We start from the raw sequence: 12058 nt of genomic DNA on the forward strand, positions 1-12058 counted from the left end.
ATACATGTTCGTTCATGAAAATAACTAGCAACCTATGGCTCTGAGGCCAGTTGTTTGTAATTGCATATAACAGGATCTTTATTTATTTTCATGTAATTTACATATTATCAAACAATTATATAAATTCCTAAAACATGCTTCTATGAAATTGATACAAAACATAGCAAAGTAAAGAAACTTACATTACGCAGTGGAACTTGAACAACTCCTTCCTTCAATCTCTCTAACCATTTATTCCTTTCTGTAGCAGAGTATTATCAAGAGATTGCACAAAATCAGCAACACAGTCTTCCTCACCAAGCCTTTGGTCAACCTAGAGCTAGTGGTTCTCAACACATGAGATAGAGTTATAAAAGAGAAGAAGAAGAGAGTGAGTGACCAAGAAAGGATTAAACTATCCTGGTTTTCACTTACCCAATGAATCAACTGAGACTTACTCTTATTGAAAACCCTAGATATCATATTCCTTATATAGGCAACTTAATGGGCTTTATTTAAATTTAAATTTAAATTAATTAAAAATAATAAACAAAAAATAAAACCATTGCGCTCGCACAAATGGACTTGGGCCCAATCTCTTTATTTTTAATTTAAATCTCAATTGTGCAGCGTCTCAGAATTTTACTTAGCTAGATAGTAATAGCTTGTGCTGTAGTATTTTAGCTTTTGTGGTTATTGGTTCAAGCCGAGATTTAGTTGGAAAAACATAAAGATAGTTATGGATTTTATAAGTTTAGCCTATAATTTAGAAATATTAATTTTATCATAAGGTATGATTATTATAGCTGGTCCTAGAAATATTATTTATTATAACCTAAGGTTTAGATAGAATAATTAAGAATGTGACACTTGTCATATGGATGTTTATTAAGGATTTTAAGGATTTTAAATGAATAAATTAATCAAGGATAAACATAGGAAGTCTAGAACCTTCCCTCAGCTGTTAGGATCTCGTATTACTCAGTCAAGTTGGTTTTAAACAACTTCAAGTGTGTGAAAGTATGCAAAAACGTGTTTGATAAATCAACGTAAGCCGATATATCGCAGTTATAGGGGCCTATATATTGCATATGTTGATATGGAAAACATGTCGACTTCACACAAACAAAACCACGGAGCCTCAGGAGTACGGGGGAGGCGATATATCACCTGGCATCTTAGCTAGAAACAGCCCTCAACAACTTGGACTTGCTCTTGAACGATTTTGACCAAGTTTTGGGCATCTATTGAGCATAAAATTCAATTTTTATTCATTTTAAAAAGAGTTAGTTTCACTCCTTGAACTCTATAAATAGGACTCTTCACTCAGCCATTTGCATCATCATTCAAGCATTTCTCAAAGCCTCCAATCTACTAATTTCATTCTAGAGAGAAACACTAGGGTTTTGGGGTTAAAAGCTTTCAAATTGTAGTGCGCCAAAAAAAAAATTTAGTTATTAAAATTTTTGTGTTTTAATTTAATTAATTGTTAAGTGTTGTGAATTATTTTATTTAATTGTTAGAATTGTTTGGTAGAATTTTGTAAATTTAATTGTTAAATGTTATTTATTTATTTTATTTTAAAATGTGTGATTATTTGAGTTTTGGTTGAATACACTAAGATGCATGGTAGGTAGTGATGCACCCTAGTTATTGAGTGTGTGCAAGTGCATGGTGCACATGTGTAGAATTTTCTACACACTTGTGGTTTCCTTTTATTAGATTTAATTATTTTAAAAAATAAAAGAAAAGGGAAATGAGAGGCTTGGACGTGTAGCATAGTGGGAAAGGGGAAGATTATTTACCATTTTTATTGTGTGATTTTAGATAAAAATAGGCAAGGATGCTATCATCTTTTTTTTTTACCAATTAAGATAAAATCAAAATAAATAAAAAATAAGAGAAAATAAATAGGAAATAGGAAACTTACCCTTTTATTTTATTAGGCTATTATGAGAGAATAAGGATAAAGGGGGGAAGGAAAGTGGAGAAGAGCCATTATGCTCTTGGGCTGCCGAAATTAGAGACAGAAAGAGAGAGAGGAACGTGAGCTAGAGAGAGAATGAGAAGAAGGAAGAAAGGAAGAAGAAGGAGAAGGGAAGACCAAGTCTAGGGTATGCCTTCTTTGTGGTTATGCTTGTCTATTCTCTTCTTTTGATTCTAGTAATATTGACTATGGTTTTTATTGTGTGTTGTTGAATCTCTTCTTCTTCTCATGGTGGATTTCGAAAAAAAAAACCATAGGCTTGAATAAGGGGTGGTAAAGTTTGGGTGTTGATCAATTTGTGTTCTTGATTTTACAATCAAGAGAGGTATTGAATCTCTAATCCTAATGTTATGATGTTTCTTGGTTTCATTGATTGGTGGTTAATTATATTATTTTTATGATGATGTATGGGGGAAATAGACCTAGGTGTGGCATGGGTACTCTTGTTGTTTGGGTTCTTATGGTTGTAATTCTTAGATGTATATTCATAGTATGTGCATGGCGTTGATTATTGATATGTGGTGTTCATGATATGTTGTTTAAAGATTTTCTAAGATTTGATGGTGGGTATGTTTTGGCTTAAGGATTTTATGTGAAAGCATACAAGGGTTTTAAATTGTGATCTATGAGAAATTGATGATGAGTATTTAAAAATAACATGAAAATAATTTATTATTTTGGGCTATGGGATTTCGGCCTAAGGGTGATTTTCAAAGCATGATGGTTATTTTTTTTATGTCTTATGCCAATTTAAATTTTTAGAAACATGATAGGGTGTGGTAAGATCTTAAATGAATATATGATGGTTTTGTTTCTTTGGAATACTTGCATGATAATAATATATCAAGAGTATATTTAAGACAAGATCAAAGGATATTATTTGTTCATGACTTGTGAATATGTTTCAAGGTGGTTGATGATTTATTGTATGCTAATGGCAACATCTAAATAATTAAAAAGGGTGTAGAAATATGCTAGGGTTTGTGTTGGAATATTGTTAAATAAATATATATGAAATTTTGTGAAATATGATGAAGAGAATGAATTTCATGATTATGGTATTTGCTGATTTTGTGTATGAAATGTGTCAAAATGATGAGAAAAATGTTCTTGAATGCTTAAGTAAATTTTACAAGTTGTTTTGATGATTTAAGAAGTTAATGAAGGATTTTAAAAGTGCCTTGAGATGATATTTTGTGCAAATAATTATCTACAGATTTTTTTTTATATTTTGATGAAAATATGAGTTTTTAAAAATAAAAATGGTGATTTTAATGGTATAATTGGTTGCTGGAATTTTTGTAAAAAATGTGAAGTTATGAGTGTGTTGAAATAAGTTAATGCCTTAAACTATGGAAATATTAAAAGTTGTATTTTTAATATAATATGAGTGTTTATTCTAATGGTTATGATTTTCCTTTATTTTTAGTTGAGAAAAATGGTAAATTTAGTTTATTTGTGAATATTTAAGTAAATCAAATAATGGCTTAAAGTTTAATAAAATATTTTTAAAATAATTATTGAATTATCGATTATGAATTTATTCTATTTTAAAATTAAGTCTTAAAACATAATAATATATTTTTCACATCTAAAATTATATTTTTCTCACATTAAATTTATAGATTTGATAATTTTATTATAATGTTATTTTCTAAGCAAACATGTTAAACTATAAGTATTTCACATTGTTTTGTCTTTGTTATTTTATGTGATTTAAAGGTAAATAATGGGATTATTATATTTTAAATTGGTCAAATAAATTATTTTATGAAATAAAATAATGTCATGAGAGATTTAATCAACCTAGTAATTTTAAGAGGACAAACAATGGTAATCAAGCATGTTACAATTTCATTATTTTCAAAGACGATAGAAATAAGAGCGTAGGAATTATCGTTTTTAACGCCTCTTTTTAACAACGTTCCCGCGTATGCATGTCGTATGTAATTTCACTTTTACGTTAAGAAATATGTCTATTATGCAACCATATAGTTTTTATAGTAAGACCATGCATGTAATATAGGTAGAATGTGCATTATTCTTTTATGACCTTATGTGTAAATATGTCTTGTTTTGATGTTGTGAATAACTTTCACCAAGTGTGCATGGCCCATGCACACATGGGTTATATGAGTTGGCAAAATAGAGTTTATGTGATGCTAAGGAAGGTTATTTTGATTATGGTATAGGCTCGTTGTGAAGTTGTCATTTTACCTTGCTTGGACCTGAGGCAAGGAAGTTAGATAGAATTTTGTTTGTTTATGCTGTGAATGGTAAGATCGTTTGTATGAATGAGAATGTTATGATTAACGATACTTTGCGCTATGAATTATGAGATGCTTTATTATGATGATGTGACTGGATTGTATGTCATTTTGAATGTTGTATGATATGAATGGATGTTAGCGTGACGAATGCGACACATCAATATGGGGTCGCTAAGGATATGAAGACGTAACCCAAGTTACTAAGGATAAGAAGACGTAACTCCAAGGGCAGACGCGCCGAGGTTATTTAAGGACCAGAGATCCTGTTTACCTCAAAGGGTGACATGGACAAGTTAGCGGGCCATGTTCACAAGGATATGATGTTTATGTGATGATATTATGATGATGATGATTTTTCATATGATGCCAATGTTGTTATGATTATGTTTATGTTTATGATGTTGATGCTATTACGATAATTATGCTATGATGTGTGATGATGTATGATGCGATTATGATTTGTTTGATTTACTTGTGTGCTGTTTGTACTTCCTTACTGGGCTTTTAGCTTACCCCCTTACTTTCCCTTCCAGGTAGCAAATAGGTTTCTCTATGGCATGCGTGGTGATGTGGGGACTTCTATCTCCATGGTGTGTATGGCGTGGGGGCATCCTATGGACGGGGAACGGTCAATTTTAAAAGCCATTTTCTTTTAATAATGTTATGTTAAATTGGACTTTCTAAACTTATCAGTGGGACTTGAACTTTTGGTTGTTTTGAGAACTTTGCATGAAAACTACTATTTTCTTTTTAAAACAATTGGGCCCAACTTGCATGTTTTTAGCAAGATCCCACTGGGATTTTTATAATAAATGGCTTTTCTCTTATAAACATATGAATATGTGAATGTTTTACAAAGCACTAGTTTAGGGCATTTTACACAAATCTAAGCTTTTCTAAACACTTGGGAAGTAAGCTAGAGTGTGATTTCGGTATTGAGGTGTAGATCAAAGTTCTAAGCTACTAAGGTACTTTTATCCTCAGGTTTAGTTCATTATAGTTCCTCTTATTCTTTTCATTTTCTTCCAAATCCTAACTTGTTACAATGACTTTTGGTCAGGTGTTTGATTTTCTTGAAACTTAAGGTTTTCGATAATTTCTTTTCTTGATTGTTTAGATCTTCTCTTCATCTTCTTTTCTTTAGGAAACTTATGATTTTTATTGTTTGGTTTTAGGAGTTTTTAATCTCGCACTTGTCTCCAATACCCTGGTTTTTGGTAAGGAAAATAAGTTAGATTTTATGTGTTATGATTATGTTTATATGATATGTGTATGTATGCATGTATGTTGTTTTTATTTTTGTAGTCGCTTGGGAAATATGGTTGCTTAGATAGCAAATAAGCAAATCCCAAGATTTTTTTCATTATCGTAGACTATAGTTATGTTTAAACCTACCTCTAAATAGTAGCAAAAGGACATAGATAGTTTCTATCACATACTACGGTAATGAGTTAATGGCCATTAATTTGTAGTCTTATGCTTTATGATTTATGTTTATACGTCTTATGTTTTATGTTATGTCACATACTACGGTAATGAGTTAATGGCCATTAATTTGTAGTCTTATGCTTTATGTTATGCTTTAGTAGTTTTTCCTTACTTGGTATTAGGCTCATTCCTTTTTATTTAGAATGTGCAAGTAAATGAGCATGGAAGGCAGGACGGATCCATGGCGGCTTTGGCATGTGTATTGGGAGAGGACTAAATGAATGGACTGATGGGAACAATCGAGGTTGTCGTTTATGTTTTGAGTCTTTTTTAATTATGTATTTATGATTTTCCGCATTTAGTATTTGAAGGATTAAAATAAAGGTTTAATTTTCTTTATGATTTTATGTAATAACAATGGGATCCTGTATTTTGGATTTTCTATTATAAAGTTCTATTATTTTATATATGTATTCGAAAATAATAGTTATGTCTTAGTAGTTTTAATGGTCCTAGGTCTTTAAGTTAGTCGGGTCGTTACAAATTAGGCCTAAATTCAAAATCTTTTTATTTGTTTATCTTTAATTAATTAATTAAATTTTTATTCAAATTAACTAATTATAATTTGTAATTTGATTTACTATTAATTATTATATTGACACCAGTTTATCAATATTAATAAATTTGCCCAAAGATTCTCTTTTATTATCTAAATCTCATATCTCTGTAAAATTTTCCAAAATTGACCTAGTTAACTTTAAAAATCCTAATTGATAATTAAATCAATTAATTGAGACATTCTAGATGATTTACTCAAAGGTGGTGTGTGGAGCATGGATCCATAAAATCAAGCTCCAATAGGTTGCCGTGAATTTATTTACGAATAACCTTATTAATTCCTCGTGACTCCACTATAGACTCGGAATTGAACTCTTGAATTCATAGAATATATTTTCCAAATCATAAATATGTTATTCATTGTTATAACCATTACAGTCAGTCAATCCACTATTAATGACTTACTAACAAGCTAGGTGCAAATTACCGTCTTACCCATCAACAGTATTTTATCCTTAACTCCCACTAAGTTTCTTATAAAGGATATTTCTGTGAACTTAATCACATAAATGAGATTTCAATAATTTATCCTTTTGAACAAAGCAATTAAGGAAATCATCTTTTCACTTCTCATACAGAAGTTAGAGATTTCATATCTATGAATAATACGCCCAGTCAATTACACTACTAAATCTTCAAGATGTAAGTATGGGCTAGACCGTAGGGTAAGCTAGTAACGAAAAAGTCAAAAAGATTTAAATAATATAATTAGCAGAATATTATCACTCAGAATTAAGATCGATTTGACCTATAGTCAACGTTGTGACATTGATTAGATTCGATAACAACGATACTTATTTATCTATCAATAATCAATATCGGTCATAGTCCAATGTAACCAAACACATCCGATCTTATCTACTTGGTAAATGCCTTGGACAAGACATCACACCTCGAATTTGTAAGTAGATCATATCATAGATTACCTAATCAGTGAAAATCCAATGCACTGATCTAATCTTAGGACTCGTTCTTTTGAACATATAATTACAACTATAATCCACCGTGACCTATTGACTATAATAATAACTATCCATATGTTTGGGATTTTATAAATGTTTGTATTATTCCAATAATCATGTAATAAAACAAGCAAGCAACACGATTGTCAAACTAAATGATTTCTACTACTTTTATAGACAATAAAAAATCGTGTTACATGTTCGACATGGTTTTATAAGGGCATCAACCCAACAAGTTCCTCCACCCTTGGTTGTATGTCATCGAAAATGGTTATTGGCTAGCCTTTGGTAATTTCCTATGGATTGAACTTGTTCCATAGGCATATTATTCACATCCATGGCAGGACACTATTTTAGTGGATGGGCACTCCCACATGCCTCACATTGACTATTTAATTGCATGGCTTGGGCTGAAAGGTTACTATGCTATAACTGTTTTGTTAGGGATGCAACTTAAGTTGTTACCATTGAGATGGTGTCTAATTTGATCACACCAGCCACCTTCTTTGCATTTTTTCTCTTAGTAGGCCATTGGTAGTTAATCATGCCCATCTCCTCCAATAACTCATATGCTTCATTAGCAATCTTGCTCATGAAATCACCCCCTGCTGCTGCATCTATAATAGTGCGAGTAGTACCTCCCAACCCATTGTAAAAATTATGGACTAGCTTCTTAAATTTCTCCCATGCATTATATAAAGATTCCCATCGTTCTAGTGGAAATTATTTATTTCACCTCTCAACTTTGCAGCTTTAGCCGAAAGGAAAAACTTGGCAAGGAACTTTTGTGCTATTTCTTCCCATGTCGTGATTGAGTTGGCTTGTAGCGAGATCAACCAACTCCTTGCTCGATCCCTTAATGAGAATAGGAATAGTCTCAGCCAGATTACATCGTTACTCACCCCCATTCATTGTTAGGTCTAGTTTTGTGTTGTGTTTAGGTTGTGTTTTATGTAGTTTTTAGTTGTTTAGTGCAGTATTATGCTTTGTTTTTTCTTGTTTTCAGGTTTTATCTTATAAATAAAGAAAAAGAACAATTGGATCAAATTGACAGAAAAATTATGAAAAATTGGCTTTTTGGTGTTGATTCCGTGAAAAGATGAATCCTTAAGAAATTTTATGGCCTTGGTGAATTTTTGGGACCAAAATCACAAAAATTGAAGAATTTGTTAAGGGTCGCGGCGCTACGATGCTGAGTCACGGCCAGGACCAAGGCAGAAAGCTTGTTTTTCAAAGTTTGACATGGGTCGCGGCGCAGGAATAGAGGGTTGCGACACTGAAGGCTTTGTCTGGCCAAAAAATTTACACAGGTCGCGACGCTAAAAGGTTGGGTCGCCGCAAGCCTAACGTCCATGCGAAGCCTAAAGCAACAGGGGCCACGACGCTTGAAATGTTGGGTCGTGGCCCGCATTGCTTTTGAAGAAGAAAAATTAGGTTTTAAACCTAATTTTGAGAGGATAGAATTAGCCAGAAGAGGGGGGACGAAAATCAGAAGTGGAGAACACCTCGAAGAGCATCTCAATTCATTCTTTTTTCTATTTCCTTTCATTCTTATGTTTAGCTTAAGTGCTTTTGATGTTTTTAGAATGATTATGAACTAATTTCTTTATTAGAATTTTTAATGGATTCTCTTGAACTCCTTTGATGATCTAATGCAATATTAGTATTTTTTTTCTTCATCTATTAAGCATGTTTTAATTTATTTTAATGCATGAAATGTGATTGGCCATCTTATTTCATTATCTATTTGCGTTTGAATTGAAATTCTGAAAAATGAAACTTAAACAAGCTTTGATTGAAACAACATAGATTTAATCTAGAACGAAAGTATCTAGGTTATTTGTGTAGCATCTAGGTTGTGAATTCATTACCTCCTAATTGTTGAATTTATCATAGAAATATAGAAAATTCACAATTAGGTTGATTTTTATAATTCCTAACCCGATTATAAAATACCTTGACAACTTGTTAGCTTAATAAGTAGAAGAGTTTTTAATATTGTGTTAGTGATTCATAGGAGGGATTGTAGATGAAATTAAAAACCCTAATTGTTTAAATCCTTGGAATTTTATTCTTGTGTATGTTCTTGCAATCTTGCATTATTTTTAGTAGTTTTATTGTTTTGAATTATAAAAATACAAAAACCAATTTTTGTTAACCAAATAGAAACTAAGAATTAATTATCTGGTAATTGATAATTCAGTCATTGTGGTACGATACTTGGTCTTACCAAGAAATTATTACAAATTGCGATTGTGTGCACTTGCATAGATTTAATTTTCGCAACATTATCGGGGAGGAGCCGTTGTCGGGGACTGAACATTATCAATATCAAAGTAATTAATTTTATTTCTAATTTGGATGTTCTTTGAACTGTTTCTAACTTGATTTGCGTGCATTCTTGACCATTTTTTCAGGTAGTTCTGTTATATGTGTAGCAGAAGAGGAGCAGATATCCTTGTTCCTATTAATCATGAGATTGAGAAAGCGTGCAGGCAGAATCGTAGAAACAAAAGAGCTACTAGTCTAACTGTGGTTATGGAAAATCCTCAAAACAATGATGCGTTGAATGGAGGGGTGCCAGAAGTGGTGCTAGGACGAGCTCAAAATCCCGTTGTGAGAAGCTTACGCGATTATGTACTTCCAACTGTTATGGGAGTGCCAACACGTATAAGACCACTGGTTGTGGAGGCTAATAACTTTGCGATTAAGCTAGTGATTTTACAAATGGTACAATCCACCGTGAAATTTGGTGGCTTACCTTCAGAAGACCTTCACATGCATTTAGCTAATTTTCTTGAGCTATGTGCAACATTCAAGTATAATGAGGTGAGCGGTGATGCAATCAGATTGAGGCTATTCCCATTTTCGCCGCGGGAAAGAGCTAAAAGTTGGTTGAACTCCCTTCAATCCAACTCTATAATTACTTGGAAGGATTTGGCTCAGAAATTCCTTGCCAAGTACTTTCCTCCATCAAAGGCTGCAAAATTAAGGGGGGAGATCAATAATTTTTACCAGCTCGAGGGGGAATCTTTATATGACTCTTGGGAGAGGTTCAAGGAACTATTGAGAAAGTGTCCTCATCACGACATTGAAAAGTGGATGTTGGTCCACAACTTTTACAATGGATTTTGCAGTAATACTCGCACCATAATTGATTTTGCAGCTGGAGGGGCATTTATGAGTAAATGTGCCAATGAGGCATATGAATTGTTAGAAGACATGGCCACTGTTTAACGCCCAAATGTGACTTCCACTTAGCAGTGGTTGTAGTATAGATCGGACGGTCGATTCTGTAACGCCCTACTACCTTAGAGTCGTTACTTAGTGAGTTTAAAATGGAAATCGTGCTTTTGACTGACTCTAAGTGGGTTCTAAAACCAAAAGTGTGGATAAATCAGAGTTTAAGGCTGTACTCTTTTAAAATGTTTAACTTCATTGAAAATGTTAAGTATAAAACATCTGGGATCCCAAAATAAGGTTTACAAAATATTTACAACTCAAAAATAGATTTACACCAGGTTAACTATCAAAAGAATGGATTAATACAGCCATTTACAAAATGCCCCCAACCAAAGCAGTCGGGCAGGCCGAACATGTATGCGCCGCCCCCACGCTCTCCATACTCATGGCCGGTTGACTGATTCCTTGCTTTTACCTGCCACACGAAGCACCCGTGAGCCGAAGCCCAGCAAGAAAACCCAAATAGCACATAACATATGCAAATAATATGGCTGGCATAATTCACTGATAAAAAGAAAAACCATCAGATTAAACAAGCACGGCCATGCCGCCCCAGAGGCCTTACCAAAGCTTGGGGTCTCGGTCCTCACCGTAGGATAACTCATGTATCCCTTGGGTCCCGCCCTGGCTATAGCATCCCATGTGCTGTGCATTACTTCCGGCCCCACTGTCGTACCCGGCCTACGCCGCTCTCGACCTTAGCCGTTCATTCCATTATAATCACACATATAATACATTCAGAAATAACCATTCAAACATACAATAGTTCATCTAAGATTACACATTTGCACACAATACAATCTAGGGCCGTGCCCTGCAATCACACAATGGGCCCATGCCCTATTCTCGGGAGTTACGGTTTTCTTACCTGTATCCCGAGCTTTCCGATGCACCATGGTCACGAGCACGGTCCTCTAGCACGAGCCTCTCCGAAATCCTAGTCACAACACACATAAAACACTTTTAATACTAACCAACCCAAAACCACTTCCCAGGACCAATCCCGCACTCTCGGGACTCCCAAAATCCTAAAATAAGTCATTGGAAACATCCCTCGAACCCCTGGAGCAAAAGCTCAAAATTGGAAATTTTGGTGCCCAGAAAATGGCCTAGCGCCGCGGCTCAGCCCTACAGGGCCGCGGCGCTTAACAAGTCAGAGAGCCACCCCGCCTGGAACCAGCCTCGCGCCGCGGCGCCCAAGAACAGGGCCGCGGCGCGCCCTTACGAACCCGAAATTTCTGGTTTTTCTCCTTCAATTCCTTCATCCAAAATACCTCCAAACCAGCCCAAACACATATCTCAACCCCAAAACTAAATTCCAAACTTCATATGAACAATTTAACAACCTATAGACACTTAGAATCAAGATCAAAACATCAACACACCCAAGATCCACACCTTTGATCTCTAATTTCAGCCACTCAAACCAAGACCTTGAAAAGCTTAACTCAAGCATTAAAATCCTCAAATCAACACAGAAAACAAACTTAAGTGTGTAAAAAAATCCATACCTCAAGTGAAGAACCCTCCCAACAAGCTTCCTTGATCTCCTCTTAAGCTCCCAATTCAGC

The 12058-nt window shown here is 34.0% G+C and overlaps 1 non-coding gene across 1 annotated transcript; it reads right to left on the reverse strand.

The window, feature by feature from the left end:
* Positions 1–10229: 10229 nt before the first annotated feature.
* On the reverse strand, positions 10230–10336 carry LOC133781082 (small nucleolar RNA R71). The gene has a single exon (XR_009869878.1). It is a non-coding gene; the product is annotated as a small nucleolar RNA R71 (small nucleolar RNA).
* Between the last annotated feature and the right edge of the window lie 1722 nt (positions 10337–12058).

This window comes from Humulus lupulus, chromosome 5 (assembly GCF_963169125.1).
Source record: "Humulus lupulus chromosome 5, drHumLupu1.1, whole genome shotgun sequence".
NCBI lineage: Eukaryota > Viridiplantae > Streptophyta > Magnoliopsida > Rosales > Cannabaceae > Humulus > Humulus lupulus.